Source organism: Gopherus evgoodei, chromosome 4 (assembly GCF_007399415.2).
Source record: "Gopherus evgoodei ecotype Sinaloan lineage chromosome 4, rGopEvg1_v1.p, whole genome shotgun sequence".
In the NCBI taxonomy this organism is placed as follows: domain Eukaryota; kingdom Metazoa; phylum Chordata; order Testudines; family Testudinidae; genus Gopherus; species Gopherus evgoodei.
Genome location: NC_044325.1, coordinates 332,728 through 348,535, shown reverse-complemented (window position 1 = coordinate 348,535; position 15,808 = coordinate 332,728).

Below are 15,808 nucleotides of genomic sequence, written 5' to 3'. Positions count from 1 at the left end.
GCATCGGTGTGTCAAAATGGCTCTGTTTATCTCCATCGTGCTAAAACTTTGTCCCTTCTTCCAGGAGCTGGCCACTGTGACCTGTGCAGCCACCACCTACAGAGAGGAATTGCTGGCAGCAATGTACATTGGCCAAACTGGACAGTCTCTGTGCAAAAGAATAAATGGACACAAATCTGACATCAGGAATCATAACATTCAAAAACCAGTGGGAGAACACTTCAACCTCTCTAACCACTCACTGACAGACTTGAAGGTGGCAATTTTACAACAAAAAATCTTCAAAAACAGACTCCAAAGAGAGACTGCTGAACTCAAATTAATATGCAAATTAGATACAATTAACTCAGGCTTAAACAGAGACTGGGAATGGTTGGGTCATTACACTAATTGAATCTATTTCCCTATGTTAAGTTCTCTTCACACCTTCTATGGGTCATCTTAATGATCACTTCAAACTTTTTTTTTCTCCTGCTGATGATAGCTCATCTCAATTGATTAGATTTTTCCTGTCGGTATGCATACTTCCACCTTTCCATGTTCTCTGTATGTTTAAATATCTCCTGTCTGTGTGTTCCAGTCTATGCATCCCAAGAAGTGAGCTGTAGCTCACGAAAGCTCATGCTGAAATAAATTTGTTAGTCTCTAAGGTGCCACAAGTACTCCTGTTCTTTAATCATTCTTCTTGTTTTTCTCTGGACCCTCTCCAATTTTTCCACATCTTTCTTGAAATGCGGTGCTGAGAACTGGACACAATACTCCAACTGAGGCCTGACCAGTGCAGAGTAGAGCGGAAAAATGCCTTCTCGTGTCTTGCTCACAACACACCTGTTAATGCATCCCAGAATCATGTTTGCTTTTTTTCTAACAGCATCACACTGTTGACTCATATTTGGCTTGTGGTCCACTATAACTCCTAGATCCCTTTCTGCTGTACTCCTTCCTAAACAGTGTCTTCCAATTCTGTATGTGTGAAACTGATTGTTCCTTCCTAAGTGCAGCACTTTGCATTTGTCTTTATTAAACTTCATCCTGTTTACCTCAAACCATTTCTCCAATTTGTCCAGATCATTTTGAATTTTGACTTTATCCTCTAAAGCAGTTGCAATCCCTCCCAGTTTGGTATCATCTGCAAACTTAATAAGCATACTTTCTAAAAGGTTAAAAGACAGGGAACAAAGGGTAGGAATTAATGGTGAATTCTCAGAATGGAGAGGGGTAATTAGTGGTGTTCCCCAAGGGTTAGTCCCTGGACCAATTCTATTCAACTTATCCATAAATAATCTGGAGAAAGGGGTAAACAGTGAGGTGGCAAAGTTTGCAGACAATACTAAACTGCTCAAGATAGTTAAGACCAAAGCAGATTGTGAAGAACTTCAAAAAGATCTCACAAAACTAAGTTATTAGGCAACAAAATGGCAAATGAAATTTAATGTGGATAAAATTGGAAAAAATAACCTCAACTATACATACAAGATGATGAGGGCTAAATTAGCTACAACGAGTCAGGAAAAAGATCTTGGAGTCACCATGGATAGTTCTCTGAAGATGTCCACGTAGTGTGCAGCGGCCGTCAAAAAAGCAAAAAGGATGTTAGGAGTCATTAAAAAGGGGATAGACAATAAGATGGAGACTATATTATTGCCCTTATATAAATCCTTGGAACGCCCACATCTCGAATACTGCATACAGATGTGGTCTCCTCATCTCAAAAAAGATATTCTAGCACTAGAAAAGGTTCAGAAAAGGGTAACTAAAATGATTAGGGGTTTGGATAGGGTCCCACATGAGGACAGATTAAAGAGGCCAGGACTCTTCAGCTTGGAAAAGAGGAGACTAAGGGGGGATATGATAGAGGTCTTTAAAATCATGAGTGATGTGGAGAAAGTGGAAAAGGAAAAGTTATTTACTTATTCCCATAATACAAGAACTAGGGGTCACCAAATGAAATTAATAGGTAGCAGGTTTAAAACAAATAAAGGGAAGTTCTTCTTCACGCAGCGCACAGTCAACTTGTGGAACTCCTTGCCTGAGGAGGTTGTGAAGGCTAGGACTATAATAGCGTTTAAAAGAGAACTGGATAAATTCATGATGGTTAAGTGCATAAATGGCTATTAGCCAGGATGAGTAAGGAATGGTGTACCAAGTCTCTGTTTGTCAGAGGATGGAGATGGATGGCAGGAGAGAGATCACTTGATCATTTCCTGTTAGGTTCACTCCCTCTGGGGCACCTGGCATTGGCCACTGTCAGTAGACAGGATACTGGGCTAGATGGACCTTTGGTCTGACCCGGTCCGCCATTCTTATGTTATGTTTTATGCCAATATCTAAGTCGTTGATGAAGATATTGAACAGAGCTAGTCCCAAAACAGACCCCCAGAATCGGAGAATATCAGGGTTGGAAGGAACCTCAGGAGATCATCTAGTCCAATCCCCTGCTCAAAGCAGGACCAATTCCCAACTAAATCATCCCAGCCAGGGCTTTGTCAAGCCTGACCTTAAAAACCTCTAAGGAAGGAGATTCCACCACTTCCCTAGGTAACCCATTCCACTGCTTCACCACCTTCCTAGTGAAAAAGTTTTTCCTAATATCCAACCTAAACCTCCCCCACTGCAGCCTGAGACCATTACTCGTTGTTCTGTCATCTGCTACCACTGAGAACAGTCTAGATCTATCCTCTTTGGAACCCCCTTTCAGGTAGTTGAAAGCAGCTATCAAATCCCCCCTCATTCTTCTCTTCTGCAGACTAAACAATCCCAGTTCCCTCAGCCTCTTCTGCAGAACCCCACTCATTATACCTTTCAGCGGGATTGGGAACCATTAATACCAGCTGGAATATCCTACTCTCTGAGTATGTCAAGTATCAGAGGGATAGCTGTGTTAGTCTGGATCTAAAAAAGCAGCAAACTTTTAGACTAACAGACTTTTTGGAGCATGAGCTTTCGTGGGTGAATACCCACTTCATCGGATGCATGTAGTGGCATGAGTATGGTTATCCAGCCCCTTATGCACCCACCTTATAGTAGCCCCATCTAAGTTGTATTTGCCTAGTTTATCGATAAGAATATCATGTGAGACTGTAACAAATGCCTTACTAAAGTCTAGATATAGCACATCCACTGCTTCTCCCTTATCCACAAGACTTATTATCTTATTAAAGAAAGCTATCAGATTGGTTTGACACGATTTGTTCTTTACAAATCCATGCTGGCTATTCCCTATCACCTTACCACCTTCCAAGTGTTTGCAGATGATTTCCTTATTTACTTGCTCCATTATCTTCCCTGGCACAGAAGTTAAACTAACTGGTCTGTTTTTATTTCCCTTTTTGTAGATGGGCACTATATTTGCCCATTTCCAGTCTTCTAAAATTTCTCCCATCTCCCTTGATTTTCCAAAGATAATAGCTAGAGGCTCAGATACCTCCTCCATTAGCTCCTTGAGTATTCTAGGATGTATTTCACAAGGCCCTGGTGACTTGCAGGCATCTAACTTTTCTAAGAGATATTTAACTTGTTCCTTTTTATTTTCTCTTCTAAACTTACCCCCTTTCCTTTAGCATTCAATATGTTAGGCATTCCTTCAGACTTCTCGGTGAAGACCAAAACAAAGAAGTCATTAAGCATCTCTGCCATTTCCAAGTTTCCTGTTACTGTTTCTCCCTCCTCATTGAGCAGTGGGCCTACTCTGTCCTTGGTCTTCCTCTTGCTTCTAATGAATTGATAAAAAGTCTTCTTGTTTCCCTTTATTTCCGTAGCTAGTTTGAACTCATTTTGTGTCCGGCCTTTCTAATCTTGCCCCTGCATTCCTGTACTGTTTGCCTATATTCATCCTTTGTAATTTGTCCTAGTTTCCATTTTTATATGACTCTGTAGGGAGGCACCCTGGCTCCCTGCCACGCCTGAGAGGAGCTGTCTGAGCTTCCCCGTGCCCGGTATCGAGAGGAGCTGCCTGAACTTCCCCATACCCGGTATCTAGAGGAGCTGCCTGAGCTTCCTCGTGCTTGGTATATAGAGAAGATGCCTGAGCTTCCCCGAGCCTCGAATCCAGAGGAGCAGCCTGAGCTTCCCCGTGCCCAGTATCCAGAGGAGTGGCCTGAGCTTCCCCGTGCCAGGTACCCAGAAGAGCTGCTTGAGCTTCCCCGTGCCAGGTATCCAGAGGAGCTGCCTGAGCTTCCCCGTGCCCCGTATCCAGAGGAGCTGCCTGGGTTTCCCCACGCCCGGTATCCTGAGGAGCTACCTGAGCTTCCCCGTGACCGGTATCAAGAGGACAGGCCTTATATTCACCATGCTCGGTATCCTGAGGAGATGCCTTAGCTTCCCCGTACCCGGTATCTAGAGAAGCTGCCTGAGCTTCCCCATACCCGGTATCCAGAGGAGCTGCCTGAGCTTCCCTGTGCCTGATATCCTGAGGAGCGGCCTGAGCTTCCCTACACCCGGTATCCAGAAGAGCTGCCTGAGCTTCCCCATTCCCGATATCCAGAGGAGCGGCCTGAGCTTCTGCATACCCGGTAACCAGAGGAGAGGCCTGAGCTTCCCTACGCCCGGTATCCAGAGGAGCTGCCTGATCTTTTCCGTGCCCGGTATCCTGAGGAGCTGCCTGAGCTTCCCCGAGCCCAGGATATAGAGGAGCTGCCTGAGCTTCCCCGTGCCCAGTATCCAGAGGAGCTGCCTGAGCTTACCCGTGCCCGGAATCTCGAGGAGCTGCCTGAGCTTCCCCGTACCCGGTATCCAGAGGAGCTGCCTGAGCTTCTCCATGCCCGGTATCGTGAGGAGCTGCCTTAGCTTCCCCACGCCCGGTATCCCGAGGAGGTCCCTGAGATTCCCCGTGTCAGGTACCCAGAAGAGCTGCCTGAGCTTCCCCGTGCCGGGTATCCAGAGGACCTGCCTTAGCTTCCCCGTGCCCCGTATCCTGAGGAGCTGCCTGAGCTTCCCCGTGCTCAGTATCCAGAGGTGCAGTCAGAGCTTCCCATGCCCGATATCCTGAGGAGCGGCCAGACCTTCCCCGTGCCCGAAACCCTGAGGAGCTGCCTGAGCTTCCCCGTGCCCGGTTTCCTGAGGAGCTGCCTGAGCTTCCCCGTGCCCGGTATCCAGAGGAGCAGCCTGAGCTTTCCTACACCCATTATCCAGAGATGCTCCCTGAGCTTCCCTGTGCCCAGTATCCAGAGGAGCTACCTGAGCTTCACTACGTCCAGTACCCCAAGGAGCTGCCTGAGCTTCCCGTGCCCGATATCCTGAGGAGCGGCCAGACCTTCCGTGTGCCCGATACCCTGAGGAGCTGCCTGAGCTTCCTCGTGCCCCGTATCCAGAGGAGCTGCCTGAGCTTCCCCGTTCCCGGTATGCCGAGGAGCTACCTGAGCTTCTCCGTGCCAGGTACCCAGAGGAGCTGTCTGAGCGTCCCCGTGCCCGGTATCCCGAGGAGCTACCTGAGCTTCCCCGCGCCCGGTATCCCGAGGAGCTCCCTGAGCTTCCACGTGCCTGGTACCCAGAGGAGCTGCCTGAGCTTCCCCGTGCCTGGTATTCCGAGGAGCTGCCAGAGCTTCCTTACACCCGGTATCCCAAGGAGCTGTCTTAGCTTGCCCGTGCCCCGTATCCTGAGGAGCTACCTGAGCTTCCTTATGCCCGGTATCCAGAGGAGCTGCCTGTGCTTCTCCGTGCCAGATATCCAGAGGAGCTGCCTGAGCTTCCCCACGCCTGGTATCCTGAGGGGCTCCCTGAGTGTCCCCGTGCCCGGTACCAAGAGGAACTGCCTGATCTTCCCCGTGCCCGGTATCCAGTGGACCTGCCTGAGCTTCCCTACGCCTGGTATCCAGAGGAACTTCCTGAGCTTCCCCGTGCGCGGTATCCAGAGGAGCTGCCTCAGCTTCCCCGTGCCCGGTATCCAGAGGAGCTGCCTCAGCTTCCCCGTGCCCGGTATCCAGAGGAGCAACCTGAGCTTCCCTGTGCCCGGTATCCTGAGGAACTGCCTGAGCTTCCCTACGCCCTGTATCCTGATGAGCTGCCTGAGCTTCCCCGTGCCCCGTATGCTGAGGAGCTACCTGAGCTTCCTTACACCCAGTATCGCGAGGAGCTGCATTTGCTTCCCCGTGCCCGGTATCCCGAGGAGCTGCCTGAGCTTCCCCGTGCCCGGTATCCTGAGGAGCTTCCGGAGCTTCCCCATACCCGGTATCCTGAGGAGCTGCCTGAGCTTCCCCGTGCCTCGTATCCAGAGAAGCTGCTTGAGCTTCCTCACTCCCGGTATCCAGAGGAGCGCCCTGAGCTTCCCCGTGCCCGGTATCCAGAGGAGCGGCCAGGTCTTCCCCGTACCCAGTATCCTGAGGAGCTGCCTGATCTTCCCCGTGCCTGGTATCCTGAGGAGCTCCCTCAGCTTCCCTACGCCCGGTATCCTGAGGAGCTGCCTGAGCTTCCCCGTGCCCCGTATCCAGAGGAGCGGCCTGAGCCTCCCCGAGCCAGGTATCCAGAGGAGCTAACTGAGCTTCCCCGTGCCCAGTATCCAGAGGAGCTGCCTGAGATTCCCCGTTTCCGATATCCAGAGGAGCTGCCTGAGCTTCCCCGTATCCGGGATCCCGAGGAGCTACCTGAGCTTCCCTACGTCCCGTACCCAGAGGAGGTGCCTGAGCTTCCCTGTTCCTGGTATTCAGAGGAGCTGCCTGAGCTCCCTTACACCCGGTATCCTGAGGAGTGACCTGAGCTTCCCGTTGCCTGGTATCCTGAGGAACTGCATGAGCTTCCCCGTGCCCCATATCCTGAGGAGATACCTGAGCTTCCCTACGCCCGGTATCCAGAGGAGCTGCCTGAGCTTCCCCGTGCCCGGTACCAAGAGGAGCTGCCTGAGTTTCCCTACGCCCGGTATCCAGAGGAGCTGCCTGAGCTTCCCGTTGCCCCGTATCCAGAGGAGCTGCCTGAGATTCCCCGTGCCCAGTACCCATAGGAGCTGCCTGAGCTTCCCCGTGCCCGGTACCCAGAGGAGCTGCCTGAGATTCCTCGTCCCCGGTATCCAGAGGAGATGCCTGAGCTTCCCCACGCAAGTTATCCTGAGGAGCTGCCTGAGCTTCCCCGTGCCTGGTATAAAGAGGAGCTGCCTGAGCTTCCCCGTGCCTGGTATAAAGAGGAGCTGCCTGAGCTTCCCCGTGCCCCGTATCCAGGGGAGCTGCCTGAGCTTCCCCGTGCCCGGTATCCAGAGGAGCTGCCTGAGCTTCCCTACGCCCGGTATCCTGAGGAACCCATGGTCTGGCACCCAGCGGACGATGCCGGTGAAGGTCAGGTACGTAGAGTGGGGGAGTGTAGAAGTGGCCCGGGGGTAGCCGACCCCAGTCAGGCTCTGGGGGACGCTGAACCAATGTCATTGTGTTGCGGCCAGGATTCCCCACTGACGGCAGCGAACCCTGGCCGCTGCCAGGGCCCCGGGCTGGGACGCAGTGGAGTGGGAGGGCCTGCGTCCCCCCCTGCCACCCTTCCAAGGGTGGGAGACTCTCCCTTCCCCTGGCCAGAGGAGGCCTCTTGTGCTGTTTAACTCGCTGTTCAGTCCCTGCTTGAGGGTCTGACACTTACCTGGGTTTGTTGCCTCGCCCTGAGGCAGGGCTTGGGCTTTACAGACTGCTACTGTTCCCTTGTTGCTCAGCCCCTGCTGAAAGGTCTCAGCCTAACTTCTTGTTGCCACGCCCTACCCAAGGGCCTGGGCTATAGACTTTGTATTCGCTCAGACCTGCTGGAAGGCCTGAGCTGTGAGCAGCTTACTGCCCTGCCCCACCCAAGGGTTGGACTTATATATTATGTTGCTCAGCCCTGCTGAAAGGTCTGAGCCCGAACTGCTTATAGTCTCTGTACTTGCTCAGCCCTTGCTGAAGGGCCCTGAGCCTGAACCGCTTGTTGCCCCTCCCCTGCTCCAGGGTCGGGCTTATAGACCCTGTGTCAGCTTAGCCCCTGCTGAAGGGCTAGGACTCTGAATTGCTTAGAGACTATTCGTTTGCTCAGCCCCTGCAGACGGGTCTGGGCCCTGCATGGACTGCTGCCTGTAGGGATGCGCCCTGGCTCCCTGCCATGCCTTAGAGGGACGAGCCCCAGCATTGGACCCTTACAGACTCCTTTTTATTTTTTAGATCATGCAAGATCTCGTGGTTAAGCCAAGATGGTCTTTTGCCACATTTTCTATCTTTCCTGCCCAGTGGAATAGCTTGCTTTTGGGCCCTTAATAGTGTCTCTTTGAAAAACTGCCAACTCTCCTCAGTCGTTTTTCCCCTCAGTCTTGATTCCTATGGGACTTTACCTATCAGCCCTCTGAGCTTACCAAAGTCCACCTTCCTGAAATCCATTGTCTCTATTTTGCTGTACTCCCTTCTATCCTTCCTTAGAATTGTAAACTCTATGATTTCATGATCACTTTCACCCAAGCTACCTTCCACTTTCAAATTCTCAGTGAGTTCCTCCCTATTTGTTAAAATCAAATCTAGAACAGCGTCCCCCCAGTAGCTTTTTCAACCTTCTGACATGAAAAGTTGTCTGCAATGCAGTCCAAGAACTTATTGATCTGCTGTAATGACCTGATGATTGAATTTTAGTTTATTTTGCTGTTTCCATGAAGCTTCTAATGAAGATATATGTGGTCACTCTGTATTCAAGAGGAATACTCTATGTTCATGTAACATCCCAGGTACATTTATGCAGAAGAATTGAAAGATCCCTTCTACTTTTTTGCCACTTAACATTGGCCAGTTAAGTAGGGGATGATTCCTTTCTTCTTGCCATGTTCTGTACTTATCCTCTAAAAAGATTCTCTGGTCCAACTGAGAATGGCCATTTTAAATTTGCATTGTATTAAATGCTACAGGAAAATCAACTGCAATTCCAGTTTTTGTTAAAACAGAATGTAAGACAAATGGAGACACTATCCAACAAGCTTTCATATGTTTCTGAATGCCTTTTGATGAATTATGATTTCTGAATTTCAACAACTGATGTGGTTGCTCTTGAAATTTAGGAAGCTAAAAGTAATTCTTTGTGATTAGCTGCCCTTTTAATCAGAGCATTTCATTGTTGCATAGTAGGTTTTTAGCTGGATTAGCTAAGTATAAATTTTGGGGGGACATATAAGTAGCAATGTGATTGGAACAGGAAAAGAGCTTCTAGACATCAATGAGGGCAAGGGTTGGACACTGGACTAGGAGTCATCTGACCTGGGTTCTATTCTCACTCTACCGCTTACCTGCTGGGCACTTGGTCAAGCCATTTGTCTCAGTTTCCACATCTGTAAAGACAGACATTGATACTCAGCTTCCCTTGAAAAGGGCTTGGAGAGCTCCCTACGAGCCATGCAAAGAACAGCTAGGTACTCTCATTTTCAGTAAGGGTTGCCCGAATTCTGTCCTTGTCCCTTATGTATCCCGCAAATTCAAAGTCTAAAAACAATCTGTCTGAATTGTCCTAGACTTATCCTGGTTGTTCTCTGATAATACAAATATATTACATTAAATTCAATCTTTACCCTCAACAGGCAAATCAAGTGGATACAAATTGATTTAAAAAAATTTTAAAAACTGATTTTTAAAATTTAATTTAGATTTTTTAATGTTATTTAGATAATATGTTGGCTTTTTTTTAATAAATATCCTTACAATTGGCTAGTTAAAAAATCTGATAGGCTAAATTCTCAAATTATGTGACTTCACCCACCTTGGACATTTACTCTCCAGCTCATAGGAAAACACTCATCTGCCCAGTATCTACCAGCCTTTGCTTCTGGATGATTCAGGGCATGTCAGCAATTGATCTTGCTCTCTCCCCTTGCACACATACACAGACAGAGAGAGACAAACAGAAACCGATTTGTTCCACAACTGCCTCCCTCTCTGTGCCTAGACAAATACAACACTGCAATGCACAAGGCAAGTGTGTTACACATGCACAAGTCTTGGATTTCTGTTAGTTCTTTTGTTTTCTAGTGGTGGGAGAAGGGATGGGGTGGGGTAAGAAATTTATGTAACAAGGGAGATGGAGCAGAAAATGCAACCAGAAAGGATCCAACAGTGGTGTCAAAGCAGAATGCTGTGGGAAGAAGGGACAACATTTGACAGAGTGCAGCCTCTAGAGTTGATTTAATCACCTGGGACCTGGAAAAGAAAATCTGCAATGGCTGCAGGTCACAGAAAAAAATCCTGTTTAGGAATATTTTCAAGAAATTGCTGTACCTCTGAGGGGGAAGCGGGGGAAGGACTATGCCGAATGTAAAGAGTGCAACAAAGAGATGCAAAGGCTTGTTATAACAATGTCAATATGCGAAAAAACATTGATGGGAAATATGTTAATCAGAGTCTTGATGGGTGGAGCAATGTACACAATGATCTAGTAATATGTTCTTCTTGCAAAGAGAATGTTGGGAATCATTAAGAAAGGGATAGATAATATGACAGAAAATATCATATTGCCTCTGTATAAATCCAGGGTATGCCCACATCTTGAATCTACATGCAGATGTGGTTGCCCCATCTCAAAAAAGATATATTGGAATTGGAGAATCATAGAAGATTAGGGTTGGAAGAGACCTCAGGACTAACCTCAACCTCAAAGCAGGACTAACCCCAACCAAATTATTCCAGCCTGGGATTTGTCAAGCCTGACCTTAAAATCCTCTGAGGGTAGAGATTCTACCACCTCCCTAGGTAACCCATTCCAGTGCTTCATCACCTGCCTAGCGAAATACTGATTCCTAATATCCAACCTAAACCTCCCCCACTGCAAATTGAGACAATTACTTCTTGTTCTGTCATCTGCCACCACTGAGAACAGCCGAGCTCCATCCTCTTTGGAACCCCCTTCTAAGTAGTTGAAGGCTGTTGTCTAATCCCTCCTCACTCTTCTCTTCTGTATACTAAATAAGCCCAGTTTCCTCAGCCTCTCCTCATAAGTCATGTGCCCCAGACCCCTAAACACATCCTTTCTGTAGTGGGGGGCCCAAAACTGGATGCAGTACTCCAGATGTGGCCTCACCAGTGCCAAATAGAGGGGAATAATCACTTCCAACGATCTGCTGCCAGTGCTCCTACTAATGCAGCCCAATATGCCATTAGCCTTCTTGGCCACAAGGGCACACTGCTGACTCTTATCCAGCTTCTTGTCCACTGTAATCCCCAGGTCCTTTATGCAGAACAGCTGCTTAGCCAGTTGATCCCCAGCCTGTAGCAGTGCATGGGATTCTTCCATCCTAAGTGCAGGACTCTGCACTTGTCCTTGCCGAACCTGATCAGATTTATTGTGGCCAATCCCCCAATTTGTCTTGGTCACTCTGGACCCTTATCCCTACCAGCGTATCTACCTCTCTCCACAAGCTTAGTGTCTTCTGTGAACTTGCTGAGGGTGCAACCCATCCCATCATCCAGATCATTAATGAAGATATTGAAAAAACCCAGCCCCAGGACAGATCCTTGGGGCACTCCGCTTGTTACCAGCTGCCAACTAGACATCGAGCCATTGATCACTACCCGTTGAGCCCCACGATCTAGCCAGCTTTCTATTCCCTTATAGTCCATTCATCCAATCCATACTTTAACTTGATGGCAAGAATATTGTGGGAAACCGTATCAAAGTCAAGGTATATCATGTCCACCACTTTCCCCATATCCATAGAGCCAGTTATCTCATCATAGAAGGCATCAGTTGGTGAGGCTTAACTTGCCCTTGGTGAATCCATTTTGACTGTTCCTGATCACCTTCTTCTCTTCCAAGTGCTTCAAAATGGATTCCTTGAGGACCTGCTCCATGATTTTTCCAGGGACTGAGGTGAGGCTGACTGGTCCGTAGTTCCCCGGATTCTCCTTCTTTAAAGATAGGCATTATATTTGCCTTTTTCCAGTTCTCCGGGACCTCCCCCAATCACCACAAGTTTTCAAAGATAATGGCCAATGGCTCTGCAATACATCAGCCAATTTCCTCAGCACCCTTGGATACATTAGATACGGTGCCATGGACTTGTGCATGTCCAGCTTTTCTAAACAGTCCTTAATCTGTTCTTTCACCATTGAGGGCTGCTCACCTCCTCCCCATACTGTGCTGCCCAGTGCAGCAGTCTGGGAGCTGACCTTGTCTGTGAAGACCAAGGCAAAAAAAGGATTGAGTACTTCAGCTTTTTCCACATCAACTGTCACTAGGTTACCTCCCCCATTCAGTAAGAGTCCCACACTTTTCCTGACCTTCTTCTTGTTGCTAACATACCCGTAGAAACCCTTCTTGTTACCCTTCCCATCCCTTGCTAGCTGCAACTCCAGTTGTGCTTTGACTTTCCTGATTACACCCCTGCATGCTCGAGCAATATTTTTATACTCCTCCCACATCATCTGTCCAGATTTCCACTTCTTGTAAGCAGTTCACTTCTTGTAAAAGGTTCAGTAAAGGGCAACAAAAATTAGTAGGGGTATGGAACAGCTTCCATATGAGGAGAGATTAATAAGACTGGTACTTTTGAGTTGGAAAAGAGATGACTAATGGGGGATATGATAGAGGTCTATAAAATCATGACTACTGTGGAGAAAGTGTATAAGGAAGTGCTATGCTATTTACTCCTACTCATAACACAAGAACTAGGGGTCACCAAATGAAATTAATAGTCAGCAGGTTTAAAACAAACAAAAGGAAGATTTTTTTTTCCACACGACACACATTCAACCCATGGAACTCCTTGCCAGAGGATGTTGTGAAGGCCTAGACTATAACAGGGTTCAAGACAGAACTAGATAAGTTCATGGAGGATAGGTCCATCAATGGCTTTTAGCCAAGATTGGCAGGGATGGTGTCCCTAGCCTCTGTTTGCCAGAAGCTGGGAATGGGTGACAGGGGATGGATCACTTGATGATTCCCTGTTCTGTTCATTCCCTCTGGGGCACTTGGCATTGGCCACTGTTGGAAGACAGCATGCTGGGCTAGAAGGACCTTTGGTCTGATGGAGCATGGCCATTCTTATGTTCTTATGTTCTTGTGTGACAACAGAAGATGGCATTGTCTATCTTACAGAAACAGTGGATACATCAGGAAATGACCATATAGCAGCATATTTACAAGAAGAAGCAGTAAAAACTGTAATAAACTGAACAAAAATTCACATGTCAAGTGCATAATTATGTCACAGGCAATTCTGCAGTGTAGCATAGATGAGAAAAAATCTACAGGAAGATAAAGAAGGGAACCTGAAACTTAAAATATATGGGTGCAGTGCTCACTTGATACATCTTTTAGCCAATACTTAAGTACAACTGCAGGTTCTGTAACAACTGCTTGCTTCTGCTTCACTGAAGAGAGCAAGAGGATCCAAACTAATTCTCCCCAAGATGCCTGATAGAATTCAGTGGCTGGCTGTTTTGAGCTTTATAGTAAGAACTGGCCTAATCTAATAACAATTTGTGTAGAAATTTATGACAAAATAGATGGCAGCATCACAGCCAAAATAATCAACATTGGACTGAAGAGAAATGTTGCTGATATGCTGAATATACTGAAACCTCTATCTGTAGCATTGGCCCAACTACAGAAAGATTGCTGCCCTCTGGCTCATGCTGTTGAAATTCCCAACACCAGTGTTTGATAGCAGGTAGTAATGAAGTGGATGGATCAAACACTTACTCCACCTCATATTCTTGCCAATATTTTGAACCCAAAATACCAGGGCAGAAGTCTTCTTGCTGAAGAAGAAGATGCTGCTATGACATGGGCATCTAATACTTACCCGTTACTCATGCCAACCCTAATACATTTTGGGCTGGAGGTGAACAATTCAAGCAGTGCATGTTTGCTGATAACATTTGATAGAAAGTCACACCACTGAACCAGTGGAAGTCATTGGCTAAGAACCTGGAATGAGAGTTTGTTGATGTTTTAAATCCTCTTTTGACAGCAGTAGCCTCTTGTAGCCTGTATTGGTTTTGACATTGAATAATATTGATAATACTTCTTAAATTCTAGTATTAGATAAAGGTCTGATCTCCACGGCTACTCCAATATTTAAAACATTAGGGCTAACACCTCCACGTGGGCTAGCATCACTGCTGTAGACTAGAGGAGAGTGCAAGAAATAATGATCACATTTAATTATATTTACCTTTATTAAAAGTCTTATCACACAGAAAACCCCAATTAATATAATGTCAAATAAATTGTGATGATTAGAAAAACCAAAGTGTCTAGCCCCAGTATTTCCAATTCTTTCATACTCACATCTCCATGTAGAATCCTGAACCAGGGTGGAGGTGGCCAGTTCCTGTGGAATGTCAGGAAGCAATCACCTCTAGGAAACAAGTGATCTGGTACTGATACTGATAGGTAAGCTAAAGAGAAGTGGACTTGGTAGAACTACCATTTAGTGCATACATAAGTGATTAAACAACTGAAAACACAGAGTAGCTGTTAATGGAATGATGTCAGATTGGAAGGAGGTCTCAAGTGGGGTTCTACAAGATCAGTTTGGGGTCTGATGTTTTTAACATCTTTATTAATGACCTGGATGTAAGAATAGAACATGGGAGGAGGGAGTTTGCAAACTCTTCTTAGACTATAGTTAAAATTCAGGTGGATCTTGATAAATTGGAGAACTGGGCTATAGACAACAAATGAAATTCAACAAAGACAAATGTAATGTGCTACACTTAGGGAAGAAAAACTAAATGCACAAATATAGGTTAGGGAATAATTGGCTTGGCAGCAGCACTGCTGAGAAGGATTTGGGAGTTGTGGTGGCTCAGAACCTCAATGGGGAGCATGGATCAGCATTCATATCTTGCTTCCCATCAGTACCCAACCCAGGTAGGGGAAGCTAATGATCCAACCAGTGGTCCAAATTCGGTGGTGAATCCTGGTCATGTGCCACCTGAAGCACATTGTGCATACTCTAGGAAGACAACCTCAACATGAGTCAAAAATACGATGCTGTTGCAAAAAAAAAACCCCAAATGCAATTTTGGTTTGCATTAACAGAGGCACAGCATGCAAGTCATGGTAGGTAATTGTATCAGTCTACTCAATGCTGCTTAGGCCTCAGCTAGAGTTGTATATCCAGTTTTGGTCACCAGTGTATAGAAAGGATGTAGAGAACCTGGAAAGGATCTAGAGTTGAGTGGGAAAGAAGAGCAAAGGGATGGAATGCAACACAAGCCACGTGAGCAAAGGCAGAAGGAACTGGGTATGTTTAGTTTGGAAAGGAGGAGATTAAACAGGCACATGATAGCTGTCTTCAAATACTTGAAAGGCTACCATAAAAAGTTCTCTCTTGCCACAGAGGCAGCAGAAGAGGCAATGGGTTCAAAGTACAGTATAGTAGATTTAGATTAAATCTCAGGATAAATTTCTTAATGGTAAAAACAGGAGGACAATGGAACGGATGTTTAGGGAGGTCATGGAAGCTCCTTCACTGGAGGTTTTCAAAAGGATGCTGGAGCCACCTGTCTTGGTTGGTTTAGACATAACAAATCTCCTTAGCAGGGGTTAGACTAGATGACCCTTGTGGTCCCATTTAATGCTATGGTTCTATGATTCTATTCTATGATCTCCAGCCATGTGTGAGGCCCTAATTATACTAAAAAGCAACAAAGAGTCCTGTGGTACCTTACAGACTAACAGATGTATTGGAGCATAAGCTTTCATCTGATGAAGTGGGTATTCACCCATGAAAGCTTATGCTCCAATACATCTGTTGGTCTATAAGGTGCCACAGGACTTTGCTGCTTTTTACAGATCCAGACTAACACGGCTACCCCTCTGATACTTATACTAAGTTATTCATATGCCCACCAAAGCTCATTAATATGCAGGAGAGTTGAACTCCATATGCCAA